We start from the raw sequence: 18779 nt of genomic DNA on the forward strand, positions 1-18779 counted from the left end.
CTTCACCGTCCTAAGTGGATTCGACTCCGGTCTTACTGGATATTGTGCTACGTCGGTCTCCGCCCTACGCTTGGAGCAACCCAATAATTTAGGTTTAGAAAATCGTCAAGCAATAACCCTTACGTTAGATGAAGTAAATGAGAGAGAAATACTGAGTAGACTGGACAGAACAGCAAAATAAAAAGAATATGCACTAAATAAAATGCCGAACGATGGACTACATTACGCCGCGCTGTCTAGTAGAACACCGCACAGTATAGTGTATCTAGTGCAGTTGCTAGTTTTTTGTTACTTTTTGAATATACGACTTGTTCAAGGCTTTAACCCAATATGGGCAAACTGGGAAAAGGCCTCTATAGCCTCCCCTCTGGACCAATGTATGATTTTGGCCAAAGGAATTTCGTTATACCTTTTTGAGCTTGAATGTGTTTGAAAGATGGAGAAGGAGGGTGATTCGAGCTAAGGGATTCAAAAATCAGTAGGAGTACTGAGTTTTTTAGAGAAATTCCAGAGTATTTTTTAGAAGATTTTTGAGTGGAAGATTGGATTTTTACAATGAGAGTGCTCTGCGACGAGAGAGGTATTTCTCAGTGAGTTCAAAGGTGTCAAATGACTGAAAAAATCAGTCAAGACAATGATGGTATAGTGTAGAGTAGGCTCCTAACCGAGAATAATCATCGCGATTCTCTGCCAAGCCGTCTTCGGTTGCTACATCATCAAGCGTGACCGACAATTTTTCTGCAACTGGTAAGAGATTTTCCAAAATGCCATGTGGCGTAATGAGAAATGCCATAGTGTTTTGAACAAGATACACTGCACGGTAAAACGATAATGCTGTGTGGCGTTTGGATCCAGATAGGGGGTATTTTGGGCTTTTGGGTTCGAAAGGGTCACATTTCAAGCTTGCAAGGTATTTATTTCATCGTCGGGAAACTTAAAAATTATTCGGAGGTCCAGATTGAGTGTCTACATTCGAGTTTTTAACGACTTCTATCGGGAAGAGTATTTTCAAAAATATGAACCATAAAAAACAGTTGTGACCGATTGAGAATGCATGGTACTACTACAGTACTACTACTCTTTGCCGTTTAAAATCAGACTTTAAAAAAGTCAAATCCATATAAAGATCCAAAAAACAATCAAATTGAAAGTCCCGTTCTTTTGAACTTAACTCAATCTTAACTTAAATAATAGTAGTACTTACTAATCAGTGCTGCTAGTATATACCACGACCTTGTTTCGTATGGATCCTTTTTTCTTTAACCACTTTTCACAAGTTTTGGCCAATTTTGTGCTACAAAAGAAAATCATCGGATTTTGATCTGACTTTTGTTATCTATTTACGGATCCAAGTGATATGATCAATTTATATGGACAATTACAAATTGCAACACCCGATGAGTATACAAAATATAGGGAAAGTCTTCAATACACACCCCTTTAAGGTGTGTACTATATACACCTATTGTGTGGTTCATATTGTGCCACCTCATAAAAAATTACTTGTAGGACCGGTCATTCATAACATTTTATTTCGTATCGTAACTTTTATACTAAAAATTCGTAACTTTTCAACAATATGATTCGTAACTTTTTAGCAATAGATTCGTAACATTTTGGTGTATTTTAATAAGGGTGCATATGATACACACCCAAATAAGGGGTGTGTATTGTAGCACTTCCCATACATATATAGCATATGTAATACTATGTCTTTTGTACTTTTTTTGCAATCAAAGCAGAAACATAGCATATATATAAATAAAAGGACACTATCGGTCCAAAGTACAAAGTACAAACCAAAACAACGAACAAAAACAAAAACAAAAACAAAATACAACAGAAAAAAAAAAAAGCCAAAAAACCGCAAGGAACCAAAAACGCCGAAGCCGGACCCATTGATCGCACTCATAAGGGTGGGTGGAGTGGTCAAGAGAGTGGCCAGGTATGGGAAGAGCAACTCTCGAGATAGACCCGCCATACTAGTTGAGCACATGCCCGCCGCAGGATTCCAGACCAAAGCCGCTACCGAACGCCGCCACCGTCGCCGTTGTTGAGCTAGTTCCGAAGGCCCAAATCTAGACCCTAAATCTGGACCCCCTGCGTCCAAATATAATGGGGAGAGGGGAAAACTCCCTCCAAAAGGAAAAAATCTCACCCTACTCACAACCATAGAGACTAGAGAAGAGGTAAAAGAAGAAGAGAGAGGCGAGAGAGCTGAGGCAGAATGGGGAAGAAAGGGCGAGGGAGAAGGAAGAGATCAGAGACCAGAAGGCGAAGGAGGGAGGGGGAAAGAAGGGGAAGGAGGGCAAGGGCGGACTAAGTAAGGGGCACTTGCCCCCACCACACACACACACCCTCCCTCCCTTAATTTTTAGTTTATTTTTTATGCAAAAATATATATTTTTTTCTTTTTGGCAAAAATGAATGGAAAAACGAGAAATTCACATAAAAAACTCAACGGGGAAAATTCGCTCGACATTTGATTTACTTTGTCGTTGTCAGTTGCTTGTCTTTATGATTGTCGCCTGTCACCTTACCATTTTCCTCATCAATTATCAATTAAATTTGGGGTTACACAGCAACTGTAATATTTTAATTGAAAGGACTTTTATTTGGGGGCTACATAATTTAGGACTTTGTATTCTTTTCTTTTAAAGTTCGTAATATATACTGTATCTTAATTGTTTGGAAAAATTAGACCTTCATTTCTTTACTTGGTTTTTACCCAATAATGAAATTTAATTCAATTTTTCATTGTTTTTGCCTTTGCGCTTAATTTCAATTTTTGCTTAAAATTATTAATATAATGTGCTCCCACGTGAGACAAATCTTAGATCCACTACTAAGGGGCAGTGGGAGGCGGGGGGGCTGCTTGCTGCTGTCCCGGGTTTACGGGCCCACTCCGGTCTCGCTTCGATGATCGAAAACGTTTACTCTGTAGAGCTCGTCAAGTAGAATAACTATGCAAAAAATCAGCTTAATTGGATATCATTAAGTACATGATCGGAACCTTTTTATCTTAAAAAGAATGGATCCGAAACACTGGATCAAATCCATTGTAATCCATGGACCGAGAGTTATATGGGCTCCGATCAGGCACTTAATGATATACAATTAAGCTAATTTTTTGCATAGTTATTTTACTTGACGAGCTCTACAAAGTGAACGTTTCTGATCATCGAAACGAGATCGGAGTGGGCCCAAAAATCCAGAACAGCAGCACGCTACTGCCCCTTGGGACAGCAGCCCCTCGCCTCGGGGGCGGTGGGGGGAGGAACCCACCTGCCCCAACTCTCTCTCTCTGGAAATTTCTCCTCTTTTGACCCATATTATGTCTTTTCTACTTGAATTCCAAAGGATAAAGTACTGCTTCTAGAAATGAATCTTAGGAGCAATTCAACTGTAAAGCATCTACTATTTGAGTAAAGAACAGTACTTTCGAGGATTAAAAAACAGTTTGGAAATTGAGTCTAGCTCAATTGACCGCTCATGTACAATCTTAATTGGAAGGTCAAGGTGTTCAATAATTTCTCCTCTTAGAGCGGCTCTTTCTTTCTTTCTTTCTTTTCTGCGATGGGTTTATTTCTTCTGTTGATTGAGTTGTTGAGCTTGATTAGCTCGTGAACTTCCACTGCATGGATGTAGTGTCCGTATTTTGTACTTTGTAATAATTAATGTAAATTAATCATCTCTCCTATTGATTGACCCGGAAAAAAAAAACATTCAACGAAGGCATAAGCAACATTAAATTGTGGCTAGATTCTCTCCTTAAAATAGGCTGTGATTCACATTGAATCAGGGAAAGAAGAGCTTATACTTATTCCCTAAAACTTCCAACTCCCACCACGAGTAAAAAGTCTTCAAAGTAACTGAAAGTTTGTTTGGTCATTAACTTAAAAATTTTATAAGCGCGTAAGTTGATTCAGATATCAAGTTATAGCATGAGAAGACAGAGAATGCACAACCAAATGCGGGTGGGTCGGAAGATAAAAAAAAAATACGGCTGGGTCGCATCTATCTACAACTCACTCGATCTTTTCACATGCACTTCGTTCCAGCAGAGTGTGAACTTGCCAATCTTTCCAACCCTTTATTCTTTCGAATTCCAAGTGGTCAAAAACATCCTAAATTAATGGAGACAGTGTTGCAATTTTCCAGACATCACACCAATAAAGTTTTGAATGGTCGTGGAATTAGTCGTGCGTGGTTAATCAGAAATGGTCCAAGTCATGTCATTCTCAAAAATTCAGTGGCAGACCTCAATGAGCCCAGGGCCTGACCCCAGTGCAACAAATGTCCCGTGGCCCGGGCTCCACGCCGACGTGTCGATATGACAAATGGTGACGCCTTCATTAATCTTAACCTTACTCTCCACGTCAACGATGTCCTACACGTAGATCCAAACCTTTGGGACAGAGTGGCAGTAATACAGCAAGTAGGGGTACAAGCTCTGATGACACGACACCAATTTGGTAACTTCTCCGCCGTCGATCCCTTTGACTTTCCCGATCATAACGTTCTTGTTCGACCCATTAACGTTCGCTGTCGTCCTCACCGTGGCGTTGTGGCCCAAAACCGACACGGCGAAGTCTATCATGTCCTCGATGGACCCTACGCACCGCTTGGTCTCGCCAATGCTAGGGTTCCGCTCGCACTCTGACAACGCGTGCACCAACACCCGTTCCGCAAAGGATTCTGTAGCAGGCCGAGCAATGTGGCTCGTGCCATTTCTGGACGAGATCCAATGTCCCGATCAATTCTAAGTCATTTTACCTTCGATGTTCGGCACGCCGAAGACCTCCATAGCCGAGGGTCCTGTTAATTATGACTCGCTTAATCCCCTCGGCCTCCAGCACCCATACGAACGGGAAACGCGTTCGGTTGGACATCCTCCGATGGTCGCACAACACGCTTGGTGCCGAACGAGCGTAGCCATCATTCTAGCTCACCTACATGGGGACAGCAACCTTGGTCGTGACGATGTTCGTGACGTCATCCGAGCGGTTATCAGGATAAGGATAGGGGCACGTGAAAGTGCCAGCTCATCCTAACAAACGGTTACATAACCTTAAACGTGACGTGAGGGTGACATCAGTTGACGCGTGTCGAGCGTTGGTACAATCTTGGAGATCAAGCTAGGGAATCTCTATAAATACCCCATTATGCCTTTCTGGAAAAGGTACGCACAGAAAAAACCCTAGCTGCTGATTCTTGATTTCTCTCTGCAAGTGAACTGACTTTTGCACCGGAGGACCATCCCGGAGAACCTTCGGTGTGGTCTTTAGTCGTGCTTCGTTTTACAGGGCGAAGAGGAAGGCTAGGACCGGATCCCAAACCCAAGGACAGAGAAAGTACATCAATCGGAATGGAGCCCCACAATTTGGTGAACCCGACGTGAACGGCTGTTTCTCAGATCCATGGCGGCTACTCCGTGTCCTCCACCTCTTTTGTCCTAAAAATTTTTCTCCACCAGATTTCCACCACTCTCCCCCCTATTAAAAATGGGCGGAGCACCTCCACCTCCTCTCTTTCAACCCCTCGATTCCTCTTTGCACTTCACCTCTGAAACCGGTATCAACGCCGCCTCCCCATCTCATCCTCATGGATTTACTCCTCCAGGCGTGAGTACCTCCATCCAGCGTCCAGTGGGTTTAAGTGAAGATGCTCTAGCATACGTATAAATGCTAGAACAGCAGCAAGAACAGACCAACGCTGATGTTGCCATCCTCAAAATGGAGATCGCAAGAATCAAGGCCCATGAGCGCCCAGCGGCCTCCCACTCCAACTCTCAGGGACGGTGCCGGCAAAAGGCTTTACCACCTCCTCCTCCTTTAGTTGAGGGTGGAGGGCCGCACCGAGTGTCAGTCCACTATCACCTGGACCCACCATTGACGAACAACCGATCTAGGGACAGCGCTCGCTTTAGGCAACAACGTTCCCCAGTTCACCAGCGTCTCGCCAATGGTGCGGGACACAGAGGCAGAGAAAGACGACGAGAAGGGAGCCCACACACTATGTATTCAAGCTCCTCAGCTGGAGACGAATACTCTCAGGGCTCCCAAAGCTACAATACTGTGGAATTCCAAGACAATGATTAAGCCCTAATTCCCTATGAATCTAAATGACAAAGGAGCCGAACTCCACGAAAAAAGGGAAAAGATCCTCAGGTTTACAACACGGAATATGACGATGCCCCTTGGGAGAAAGTCCACGCTAGACAGACAATGGACACAAGAAGCAATCAAAAACCTCGAGAGAAAAGCGTAAGTGTTGTCGTTCGGCAAGACAATCGTCTGAGCCGCCGAAGGGTCTTTCATACTGAAAATCTTCCAGAAAAGGACCACAGAAGGGTCCCCGTAGAGAAGAGAGAGAGGGGATCTCAACGTCGGCATGATGAGATGACAGATAAAGAAAAGGAATACCGAGCATCGAAGAAATCTCGGAACACTCGAGAAGGTCTCCCACCTCGGCCAACTCATGAGTATCAATTGAAAAAGCTAACAGAGTCTCCCTTCTCGGCTAAGATTCAAGCCACCTTGCCGAAGCCAGGCCTTCATCTCCCGAAGTTCCAGAAGTTCGACCCCAGCACGACCAAAGCATACACCCATCTCATCAGTTACAGAAGCACCATCTCATGCGTTACCGATGACGATGCCATTATGTGCAAGGTATTTCCCTCGAGTCTTGGATGCCTCAGCCTATTATGGTTTAACCAATTAGAAGTAGGATCGATCCATAATTTCAAAGAGCTTGAAAGGGCTTTCAACTATAGGTTTATAACAAGCAACAAGCAAGCCAAGGAGGAGGATGCATTGGCGCAAATGAGAAAAAGGCCCAGTGAGATGCTTCAAAAATATGTCAAGCGTTACTGGCAGTTGTTTAATGAAATACCTGGCGTCGATCAGTACTGGGTAGCTAGGAACTTCAAAAATGGATTGGAAATAGAAAGCAAGATTCTGGATGAGCTGACAATTCGGGCACCTCATGGAATGAACGAGCTAATGAGGACAGTTGAACAGTTCTGTTCCTACGAAAAGTTCCTCGCCAAACGAGAACTTCAAGGAGGACAAAACTCAACCACACCCCAAATTGCACCCCCAAAGCCTGTGGTCGCTGCCCAGCCGAAGAAGTAGGTCAATACGATCAAGATGGCAGATAAAAAAAGTCCTAAAGCCCATGACTATATAGCCGAAACCATCGTTTTTAAAGAGCCAATTTACTTCCTCCTCCGTACATTGGAGAGGGAACCGTTCTTTGTCTGGCCGAACCCTCCCAAGCTAAATACAGAAGAGGGGAATAATAACAGCCGAAAGAGATGCTCATACCATAACGAGCTTGGGCATTACACCACGACTTGTGCTCCGTACAAGGCCTTATTAGAGAATCTGGCGGCTCAAGGGCTTCTAGATGACCATATTGACTAGACCAAAATGCCGAGGAGACAACCGAACGCCGGTGGACAAAATCCTATTTCCCGTCCGGTTGGAGTCATCAACGTTATTCATGGACCAACTACAAGGGAGGCAGCAAAACAGCTTCGTTCAGAGCTTGACATAGCTCAGAAACTTACCCAAATTTTTTCTATCGGTCGTGCTCCTAAGCGGATAAAGACGCTTGAACGTCCCTGGTCAATCACTTTCATCGAGCAAGATCTTCAACGAATCCAAACACCCCATAATGACGCCCTGGTTGTCACAGTGCAAATCTCAACTCATTCCATCAAAAGGGTGCTTGTAGATTAAGGAAGCTCGGCGGAAGTGATGTACTTATCCCTCTTCAAGGAGCTCAAAATCTAAGAGTCATGCTTTCTCCCAGCAGAGGTTCCCCTAATTGGATTTAGTGGAAAGCCCGTTTGGCCGCTCAGTAGGATCACCCTCCCCGTTGTTACAGGCACGGTTGCTTCTAACCTGGAGTTCGTCGTCATGGACGTCCCGAGTCCGTACAACGCAATCCTCGGCCGAAATTGGCTCCAGTCGATAAAAGCCGTCGCCTCAACCTACCACCAGGTGGTTCGATACATCGGCGCTCACGACCGACAAAAAGACCTGTTGGGAGACCAGTTACAAGCCAGACAATGCTATGTCTAAGCCATCGGAAAGACACCGAGCTCCAAACGAGTACATTGGGTTGAAGTCCCAGATAAGCCGGTTCTCAAAGACGTCGGATCTCTACCGGAAGAAAAATCAATTGAAAACCTTGTCAAATTCCCACTCAACGAAGATTCATCACGATATTTCATGCTCGGCACAGGTCTGCCAGAAGCCGAGCGTGAAGAAACATTTCGGTTCCTAAAAGACAATATTGAAGTCTTTTCCTGGACGCCATATGACATGCCAGGTATCGATCCAAAGCTCATCCAGCACTCACTCAATGTCTCCAAGTCGGCAAAACCGGTGATTCAAAAGCCTCGGCGATCGGCAACCATTCATGCCGATGTAGTGAATGAAGAAATGGACAGACTCCTTGAAGTGGGCACCATTAAAGAAATGCAGTACCCCACTTGGCTTGCAAACCCAATAGTGGTAAAAAAGAAGAATGGAAAATGGAGAGTCTGTGTGGACTACACCAATTTAAACGATGCCTGTCCAAAAGATTGCCTTCCACTTCCAAAGATAGATTAGTTGGTCGATGCAACAGCGGGCCACGTTCGGCTTAGCTTCTTGGACACCTACCGAGGCTATCACCAAATAGCCATGGACCCAAACGACATGGAGAAAACAGCTTTCATCACCCCTAGAGGTCTGTTTTGCTATCTCGTAATGCCATTCAGCCTTAAGAACGCAGGAGCAACTTTTCAACGAATGGTTTACCTTCTATTCGGCGTTCTCATCGGAGAAATCATGGAGGCCTACATTGACGATATGGTCGTCAAAAGCCTAAAAGCAGAAAATCACCTTGCCCATCTTGCCGAAGTCTTTACAATATTGAAGAAATTCAAGCTACGTCTTAACACCGAGAAGTGTGCCTTCGATGTCGGCTCAAGTAAATTCCTCGGTTACCTCATCACTCAGTGGGGGATATAAGCGGATCTGAACCAAGTTTCGGCCATACAACAATTGAAGGCACCATCGACTCCTCGGAAATTCAAAAACTGACAGGGATAGCGGCGGCCCTTAACAGGTTTATTAGCCACTCATCAGATAAATGCCACGTTTTCTTCCAAGCCTTAGAGAAGCAAAGCCGATGAAGCTTCAAATGGACGGAAGAATGCGACGCAGCCCCAACCGAGCTGAAATCTTATCTTTGTTCGGCTCCACTTCTCGTCAAACCAAAGGCTTTTGAAACTCTCCATTTCTACCTGGCTGTTTCTCCACATGTTGTTAGCTCGGCACTTATTCGACGGGAAGGCCTTGAAGACCAACCCATTTATTTCACTAGCAGAACCTTACTCCTAGCTCAAACCAGATATCTACCACTAGAAAAGCTTCTTCTAGCATTGGTTACAGCTGCTCGAAAGTTACTCCCTTATTTTCAGGAGCACCCCATCATCGTCCTCACAGAATTTCCACTAAAAAACCTCCTAAGGAAGGCTGATCTATCAAGCCGAGTCTCTCAATGGGCGGTCGAATTGGCAAACTTTGATATTCATTTTGAGCCTCGAACCGCGATCAAGGCCCAAGTATTGGCAGACTTCATTGCCGAATTTACCCTTGGGAATCCAGACGAAGAAGCTATGGTTAGGCCTGATTATGGAATGCTAGAACAACATGAGGCTCAAAAAACATGGAACTTATTTAGTGGAGACATTTGGAAGCTACACGTTGATAGGGCATCAAACAGCAATGGTGCGGGTGCAGGGGTTGTCCTTGTAAATCCTTATGGCGTCATTCATGAAAGTGCCATCACAATCAACTTCCCAGCCACGAACAATGAAGCTGAGTATGAAGCACTGCTTGCTGGGCTCCGAGCCGCTGTACGTTTACAAGTTGAAGACCTACACGTTTTCGTTGACTCTCAGCTGATTGTTAACCAAGTAACAGGTGATTATGAAGCTCGGGACCCGAGGATGCTAAAGTACCAGGCTACAGCTCTTGAGCTAATCCGAGGGTTCAAGGGATTCCACATTGAACAGATCAACAGAGAGAACAACGCTCATGCTGATGCTCTCGCAAGTTTAGCCTCGGCAAGCAAAGCATCTGAATACAGAAACATTAACCTCGGCGAGATCTCTCAGCCAAACTTTGAGGTCCCGGAGGAAGTTCTTAGCATTTCCCTCGGTCCTAGCTGGATGGACAAGATATTTGCCTTCCTTAAGATTGATACGTGCTTGACCGAGTCCTAGACCTAAAATATTGGGTTGCCCCAAGCGTAGGGCGGAGACCGACGCAGCATAATATCCGATAAGACCAGAGGCGAATCCACAAAGACGGTGATGTGTGCTGACTAAAAACTCGGGTTGTTACTAATTTAACGGGCTCTTAGGTAGCCACCCTTTGTTGATTTGATTGAGATTAATTAATACTAACAGATAACTTGCTCAAACGATTAAAAAGAGAGGCACGGTCGTATGGAATCCGGCGCTCGCTACCCGATCAGAATTCGCTCGCTTTTCAAAATTCTAAAAAAAAAGATTAAATTTAGGGAGAATTGGAAACCCCGAAGAATGCGAATCCTAAGGTTGCCAGTCCCGTACACAGCGGCGAACAGGTTTTGGTCCCCCGTTCCCACTCACATGAGCCCTGGCAATGCCTCGGATCGTCCAACGGACGTAGTTTTCACCAACTAAATTTATTTAATTGAATTAATGTGCAGAAAATTGCGAGATGAATCCTAATTGGGTTGCGGCGCTCCTTTACCCAGCGACCAAACCTCAGAAAAACTACTCACTCATTATTAAAAATAAAAAGAAAGAAAAATAAACCTTAACTTGCATCATGCTTGGAATAAAAATTAAACAAAGGATTGAAACTAAAATAAGATCCACAAGCAACTTTAATTAAAAATAAAAGTTGAAACGAGTTACCGGAGTGCGAGTAATTGAACAAAGCTTCAAATAAAAGTTGAAAGGAAAAAGAAAATCGGAACAAAAGTCACGGCTCTAACAGCCCCGTTCTTCGTTTCTGCGCAGCCTTCATCTGTAACCTTTTTCTGTTTTTTTCCACGGCTGCTGACTTCAACAGTAGGTTAAACCTTTTAAATAGGTATTGAAAACATTAATCACACAAAGGACCTTTGAACTTTATGAAATAACAAATGAATCATTCAATTTTGAATCATTTTGCATTTGAACTCCAAACTTTCTTTTATTGCTATTTTTGTCCAAATTTCTTGAAAATAAGCTTGAGCAACCTCCGCTTTGACACCCCGGCAACATACGAACCAGCCTCAAGGCCACTCATTCCAACCTTGGTGCTAAATCCGCCTTATTACCTGTGAAAATAATAAAAACACAAAACAAAGACAAAGCACAGCATCAAGTGGAAAATGAAATAAAACGCGCCTCTAATGCGCTAATTCGCCCTACTTAGGCGCTCATACCTACAATATTGCGCGCCTATCAATACGCTCCCATCTGACAAAAAGGAGGCCCACCGTGTACGAAGCAAAGTAGCCCATTATTGGATCTTTGAGAATGGCCAACTCTACAAGAAAAGCTTCATAGGGCCATATCTTCAAGTCATTCATCCGACCGAGGTCCCAACAATATTGACCGAACTTCACTCTGGAAGCTGCGGATGTCACTCCGGCGATCGTTCCCTCTGTCAGAGAGCCCTAAGTCAAGGATACTTCTGGAAATGAATGAAGAAGGATTGTGAAGAAATGGTCAAGCAGTGCAAACCGTGCCAACTTTTTTCTCCTATACCAAGGCAGCCTGCTCAATCCCTCAAACCTATCACCAGTCCCTGGCTCTTTGCTCAATGGGGCTTGGATATAGTTGCAAACTTCCAACTGCCCCTAGAGGCTTCAAGGTTTTGATAACTGCAACGGATTACTTCTCAAAATGGGTGGTAGCCGAGCCCCTCATCACAACTACTGAAGCAGACATTCGGCGATTCGTTTGGAGGAACATCGTAACGAGGTTCGGAGTGCCTTATGCAATTGTTTCGGACAATGGCTCACAATTCGTCGGCAAAGAGCTAACAGGACTTTGTGCTGAGTTCAGAATTTGATTTTTTAACTCAATCCCATCCTACCCCCAGGGGAACGGCCAAGCCGAAGCAACCAACAAGACAGTGTGCGTTGGCATCAAGCGTCGACTAGACTCCAAACGAGGAAAATGGGCCGAAGAACTGCCTCGGGTTCTCTGGGCCTACTGCTCCACTCGAAGACGCTCCGCTGGCCAAACGCCCTTTGCAATGGCCTTCGGCATGGAGGCTGTTATTCCACTCGAATCCAGGTTCCCTACCCTGCGCACTAAAACTTTTGATCCAAAAACCAACGATGAAGCAGTAGCTACTGAGCTTGTTCTAGCCGAAGAAAAGCAGGACGATGCCCAACTCAAACTAGCTAACTATCAGCAGGAAGATGCTCAGGGCTACAATCGGAGCGTAAGGCTCAAGAAGTTCAGAACCGATGACTGGGTCTAGAGGAAGGTTGTCTGAGCAAGCCATAAGACTAAATTCAAACCTAATTGGAAGGTCCCTATAGGGTGGTCAAGGAGGTAGGCAATGGCTCTTATAAGTTGGAAGACAAAGACAGAAGGGAGATTGAAAACCCCTGGAATGCTCTAAACCTCAGGAAGGCATACCTCTGAAGTTTCTCCTCAGTTTTGGTCTACTACGACCTCTACCAATTTATTTCTTATTACTTAGCAAATTTTTGTACCTGTTTTGGTCAACTCTTTACTCAATGAGAAGTTTCACCTATTTCTGAAGTATCAATGTTCTCTATTATTCGATTGAATTGTTCAACCTTTGATCACTTAAGCTCGGCCTCCTGGCCTTTACAACTACGTTCGGATCAATAATCCGCAAAACACATCGTAGCTCGGACAACTTGATGTCTAGCCACAAAATGATCAACAAACTTACAAGTTTGCTCTTGGCTTGGCTATGTTCATACTTTGACTCGAACTAATGGGCCACTTCAAACATTTACTTAACATGTTACCTTGGCATAAGACTGGCATTTGAGCCGAGCCTTATACCAACGTAGGGGCTGTTATGAGTAAATAATAAAAACTTGGAAACAAGCCAAGGTTGCTTGACCTTCGGCCAAACTGAGAAAATATTTTTAAGACATAGAGGAATATTTAACAAAGCAATACATTCGAGAATTTTTTCTAAGTCATTGAAGATAAACAAGGAATTTAGAAAATCCTAGCAAGAAGGTTCGGCGTGGTAAATCGTTTAGAACTGTCCCCCTTTAAACTATTACATCTGGCACAGCAAACTCCCGATGATTGGAGCCGTCCAGTCCAAAACGACGATTGAGTTCTTAAAAAAAAAAAAAAAAAACTTCTGAGCCAATCCACCTGACTTCGGCGCTCCCTATTTTCAATCAATCCGAACTTGCTCATCATCGGCATTTTTCCCCATTTCTTGAAGCTCGGCTGACTGATCTCCAATTCTTTCTTGATGCTCACCATCGGCCATCTCTTCATCATCATCTTCAGGAGGCAGTGGCTGGCACCCTTCCTCGGTATAAGGAAGCTCGAGATCAAGCACGACCAGCTTGGGAAGCTGCTTTAAAAACCCTGAGTCGGCCTCGATCGCCATAACCGCAACCATTGCCTCGGCCCCAACGGAATGTCCGAGCTTGAAAAAATTCGGCAGTCGAGCCTCCAATTCGTCATTTACCATCTTGTGGGCAATCTGTGTATACTCCAGGGCAGCTCTTTGTATTCCAGCCTCATACCCCTTGGCATCAGCAGCTTTCAGTTTCTCCTTCTCCTCCTCCTTCATCCTATTAGTTTCAGCCTCGGTAGTTGAAGCAGCAGCTTTAGCATCCGATAGCTCCTTCTTCAGTTTCTTTACTTCAGCCTCGGTGTCTTTAACCTGTTGGTCAGAGATCCTCCATTTGGTGCGATAGGAGTCTCGGTCTGACCTATACCTCTTTCGTTTGGCGCTACCTTAGTGGCCTTGTCATAGGCTTTCAAAGCAGCTTGCCCGGCCTGACAAGCCACGGAGTCAAAATCAGAAGTAAAGAAATTTTTAAGGTTGAACTGTAAGAAATTAGCTAAACACAAGGAATACCTGCACCAAATGAGAGCACATTTCACCGAGCCCAGGGAGAAGATCAATTGGCACTTGGTCATAGCCTCTCGGAAGGGCTAGCCCCCTTAGAAGTGTCACGGCGAGATTCGGTTCTTCCTTCATGAAATCACTCAATTGCAAGACTCTGCCGTCGGACATCGTGTAGGAAGGATTGAATTAACGTCGAAAGGCAGCCTCGGTTGCAGGGTCGGTAAGATCGATGTGTGGGTCGGAGAGATTTCTTTGCTCTTTTGGCGAAGAGGCTCGGGCAATATTAGGAGGGGCTGATTGAGGGACGCTCGACGGTGGGACGTCTTCAGATATCTTTTGCCTTTTTTCTTTTTGCTGCTGCTGTTGCTGGTCTGCAGAGCTTCGGCTGCGTCCTGGGTTAGTTGTCTTTGTGAGGATGACAGGTCTAGGAATGTTCCTCCACGACATGTCTTCGGCAAAAGGATCGACGGATCGAAGTGGTACGTTTAAGCCTGGGAGCACTGGTTCGACTAAGTCGTCGGATACAAGCGGCGTAAGCCACTCCTAGGCTGTAAATCCGATCTTAGGCAACCATACTCCTTGCTGCCTCTTCTTCCGAACACCTTCAGCGTTTGTAGCCGTCTTCTTCTTAAGAGCTCCAGTAGTCTTAAGGTCACCTGTCTTTTTTTTGCTCGGATCAACTTCTCTACCTCTCTCCTTCCTCCTTAGCACACGCTTGTATGAGGGTCTGTAGTCAAGTAGGATTGGAGCGTGTCGGTAAGCTTGGGCGAGAAGCGTGTCGCAGGCTTTCTCTCGGGAATTGGTGTTGACGCCCTTCGATATTGGGCCGAGCTCTGCAAGCAGAAGGTAGCAAGCATGAAAGCGTTAGCAACAAAAGAAAAGTCGGACAAAATATTTCTCGAAGTAAAAAAATAATGGTTCGGTATTACCTCTCGTATCCCTAACTTTCGGAACTGTAAACCGACGCAGACCGTCGCCAAATTCGTAGTTCCATGTACTACGAGGTAGAAGTCAGCCCATTTATCCGTGTCGGATAAGCCTTCTATCAAAGGACTCTTTTTGGGACGAGTCGTAAGATACCGACGGCCGGACTTACCGTGTCGGGACATGGTATATGTGAAGAAAAGATCCGTCGGCCTAAAGTCAAGATCATGGCTCTCAATTAAAGCGATTACCGACATGATTATTCGGTAACTGTTGATCGAGAGCTGATGGGGAGCTAAATGGAATCTCCAAAGTATTTCCCTGAGGAAGGGATGGAGGGGGAACCGAAGCCCGGCCTCGCAGATGGCCATCAAGGATACGGTGATATGCTCAGGACGATGCTCCCTCTAGTCTTTAATTTCAGTACTCCTGACTCGGTGAATCAACACGTCGTCAGGGATGTTGTACTTAACGCGAAATGCTTCGTATTCCCTTGGATTGCCACTAAAATAGTGAGCGTAGGGGCAAAGCAAACCCTTATCATATAGTTAGACGTCATTTGGACCCGACGTCGAAGCTTCGGCACCAGATATGAACCTTGATTCGGCCTCGTGGCCCATTTGAGGTTCGGGTTCAGATGGAGTCTCTGGGGTGAAGCTTATCTCAGGGTCGGTCAAAAAGTCTTCCACGGCGTATTCGTAATCATGCTCAGCGTTCGAATCATCGGATATAGGAGAAGTTGCCAACACCCTCGTTGAAATAGATTCGACCGGTCGGCCGCTCCTGCTTCTACGCTACTCAAGAAGTTCGCTAATAAATTGACGATCGGATTCTGTCTCCGAGCGGTTCAAGTCTGAAGACACGTCGATGACCTCGTAAGCCAGACCTAGGAGAAGAACAAAAGGGAAATAATCAGTCGAAGTTTGCGTCGGCAAAAATTAATCAAGAAGTTCGGCTTGTCCTATCGGCTCACAAGTCACAGCTATCCTAAAATGGGCTCGGTACTCCTAAAAGTCGCTCTACGCTCGGCCAAACAATCAAAAGGGGATCACGTTCGGTTGCTTAACCCCATCAGGAGGAGTCGTTCGGAGGATTTCAAACATCCTATTGGGGCTTGGAAGAACAGGTTGGGTTCAAGGATGAACATCACTATTCACCGCCAGTTTTCTACTATGCACTCAGAACAGAAAAACCCCAAAAACCCAGAAAAGGTGCATGAAAAGCAAAGGAAAAAGAAAAGTGATGAAAATCGATGACATACCTGAAGATTTCTATTGATATAAGGCTGGAGGATGAAGATCTAGTTCTGAATCGAGTTCTGGAACGGGGTTGTAGAGAGAGAAGCTCCGAATGTTAGAGAGAGAAAGTGCAGAAGAACCTTCTCTCTCCTCCTTCGTCGTTATTTATAGATGGAGTGGGCGTTTCGAATTTCCCGCCCATCATTTCATCGCTGAACCCCTCGCCAACCACAACGTGACACGTGGCGACTGAGAGCCTTTCCCACGCCAGCCGTCTCTTCATCTGCCAAGGCGTCCTTTCAACTAACACATTTATTCAAATGTTCGACAGCTGTCACCCTATGTGGGGCTCGGATAAATCCGTCGCAATTTCGAAAGAAAATCCTCAGTTGAAGCTTGGCCAAATCCGAAATCAACCCATACCAAGCAGAGAGCCTCGGCATGGGTTGAGGGGCTATTGTAGCAAGCCGAGCAATGTGGCTCGTGCCATTTCTGGACGAGATCCAGTGTCCCGATCAATTCCGAGTCATTTTACCTTCGATGTTCGGCACGCCGAAGACCTCCATAGTCGAGGGTCCTGTTAATTACGACTCGCTTTATCCCCTCGGCCTCCAGCACCCATACGAACGGGAAACGCCTTCGGTTGGACATCCTCCGATGGTCGCACAACACGCTCGGTGCCGAACGAGCGTAGCCATCATTCTAGCTCACCTGCATGGGGACAACAACCTTGGTCGTGATGACGTTCGTGACGTCATCCAAGCGGTTATCAGGATAAGGATAGGGGCACGTGAAGGTGCCAGCTCATCCTAACAAACGATTACAAAACCCTAAACATGACGTGAGGGTGACATCAGCCGACGCGTGTCGAGCATTGGTACAAGCTTGGGAATCTCTATAGATACCCCATTGTGCCTTTCTGGAAAAGGTGCGCACAGAAAAAACCCTAGCTGTTGATTCCTGATTTCTCTCTGCAAGTGAATTGACTCTTGCACCGGAGGACCATCCCGGAGAACCTCCGGTGTGGTCTTTAGTCGTGCTTCGTTTTACAGGGCGACGAGGAAGGCTAGGAGCGGATCCCAAACCCAAGGACAAAAAGAGTACATCAATTGGAATGGAGCCCCACAGATTCGTTCTGTGCATGGAAGATTCGCTTCAACTCAAGTAGTCTCCCAGTAGAAAATGGTAATTTCGACGAGATCACCCTGGGTAAAAACAACCTATTCGGCATTTTGTCCTGAATATCGGGTATTTTCATGACGGTTCCCTCTTTCAACAAATACTCCCGGAAGAACTTTCCCGGCTCTACCCACTTATTTACCGAAACGCCATTGCCCTTCGTTCCTCCTCTATTAGAATTCAAACTCAAATTGGCATATTGAGCAAATGTGACTCCATTTTTAGCATAGTCTTTGAACTCGTTGTTGACGCCATAAGCTTTGAATCCGACTGCGGGTCCCACCGATTCTTTCCCATATTCTCTGAATGTATCGGTCCCTCCGCTATGTGTTTTCCCGTAATTCACGAAATTTAATCTGTCGGAGTTCGAATTTCTACCGTAAGACTGAAACGAATCGCCACCAGCATTGGCTCCCTGTTGGTAGCTCGAGAAAGCAGTGGCAGAATTTCCATTCACACCGTAGCTCTTGAAATTGTTATCGGGGTTGTTTGCATTTGAAGTATAAGTCGTAAACAAATCATTTGCACCATTACCCATCTCCCCGTAGGCCGTGAAAGTCGAACTCATTACGTTGGATGTATCACCTGTTGGGAAATTAAATGAGATATATTGTGAAAAAATGACATGTCGTGTAAAACGAAAAATAAGTACTTACAAAATAAAAAAAACCTTAGTGAAACGGAGTCTATTAGCCTCATCGGGCCTGAGAACGTTACTTTGAGTGTAGTAATACCAACATGCATAGCAGCATAGGAAACTTTGGATAACAGTGGCTACATGATTGGAGTTAAAAATATTTTTAAGGCCCCACTTAGTTACATGGGTGATTAAGAGATTACCCACTTACATTATATTTGTAGTTGTGGTTTTAAAACTCCTGGCTTTCAACTATCTCCATTATTTGTAAATTTAAGTTTTCATAATGGAGGGAAACTATACCGTTTCTTGAGGAAGATTAAGGGTCCATAACCTAGCATTTTATAAGCCAATGATCTCCATCAAATTTAGACACTCTCTGGTCATGCATAGGTTAGAATTTAGAAGACACCTAAATCTAGTGTGTGTATTTTCGGCATTCAAATTTGAACAACAATGACTAGCTAGAGGATAGTTCGATCATGTTTCCTCTGTATATACCGGTATGAGTATATTTTTATCTTGCATGTGGTATCAGAGCAACCCCTCTAGATCATGTTTTTTTTTTTGGGTAAATCCCTCTAGATCATGTTGTTTACCATACAGATTGTTATTCACACATAAATTCAGGAGAACATTAGTAATTTCATTTCTCTGATACTGCGGTGTCAT

General features: G+C 44.8%; 1 pseudogene; it reads right to left on the reverse strand.

The window, feature by feature from the left end:
- Nucleotides 1-3987: 3987 nt before the first annotated feature.
- On the reverse strand, nt 3988-18779 carry LOC131298721 (polygalacturonase 1 beta-like protein 3; annotated as a pseudogene).

The sequence above is a fragment of the Rhododendron vialii genome, chromosome 8a (assembly GCF_030253575.1).
Source record: "Rhododendron vialii isolate Sample 1 chromosome 8a, ASM3025357v1".
Lineage (NCBI taxonomy): Eukaryota > Viridiplantae > Streptophyta > Magnoliopsida > Ericales > Ericaceae > Rhododendron > Rhododendron vialii.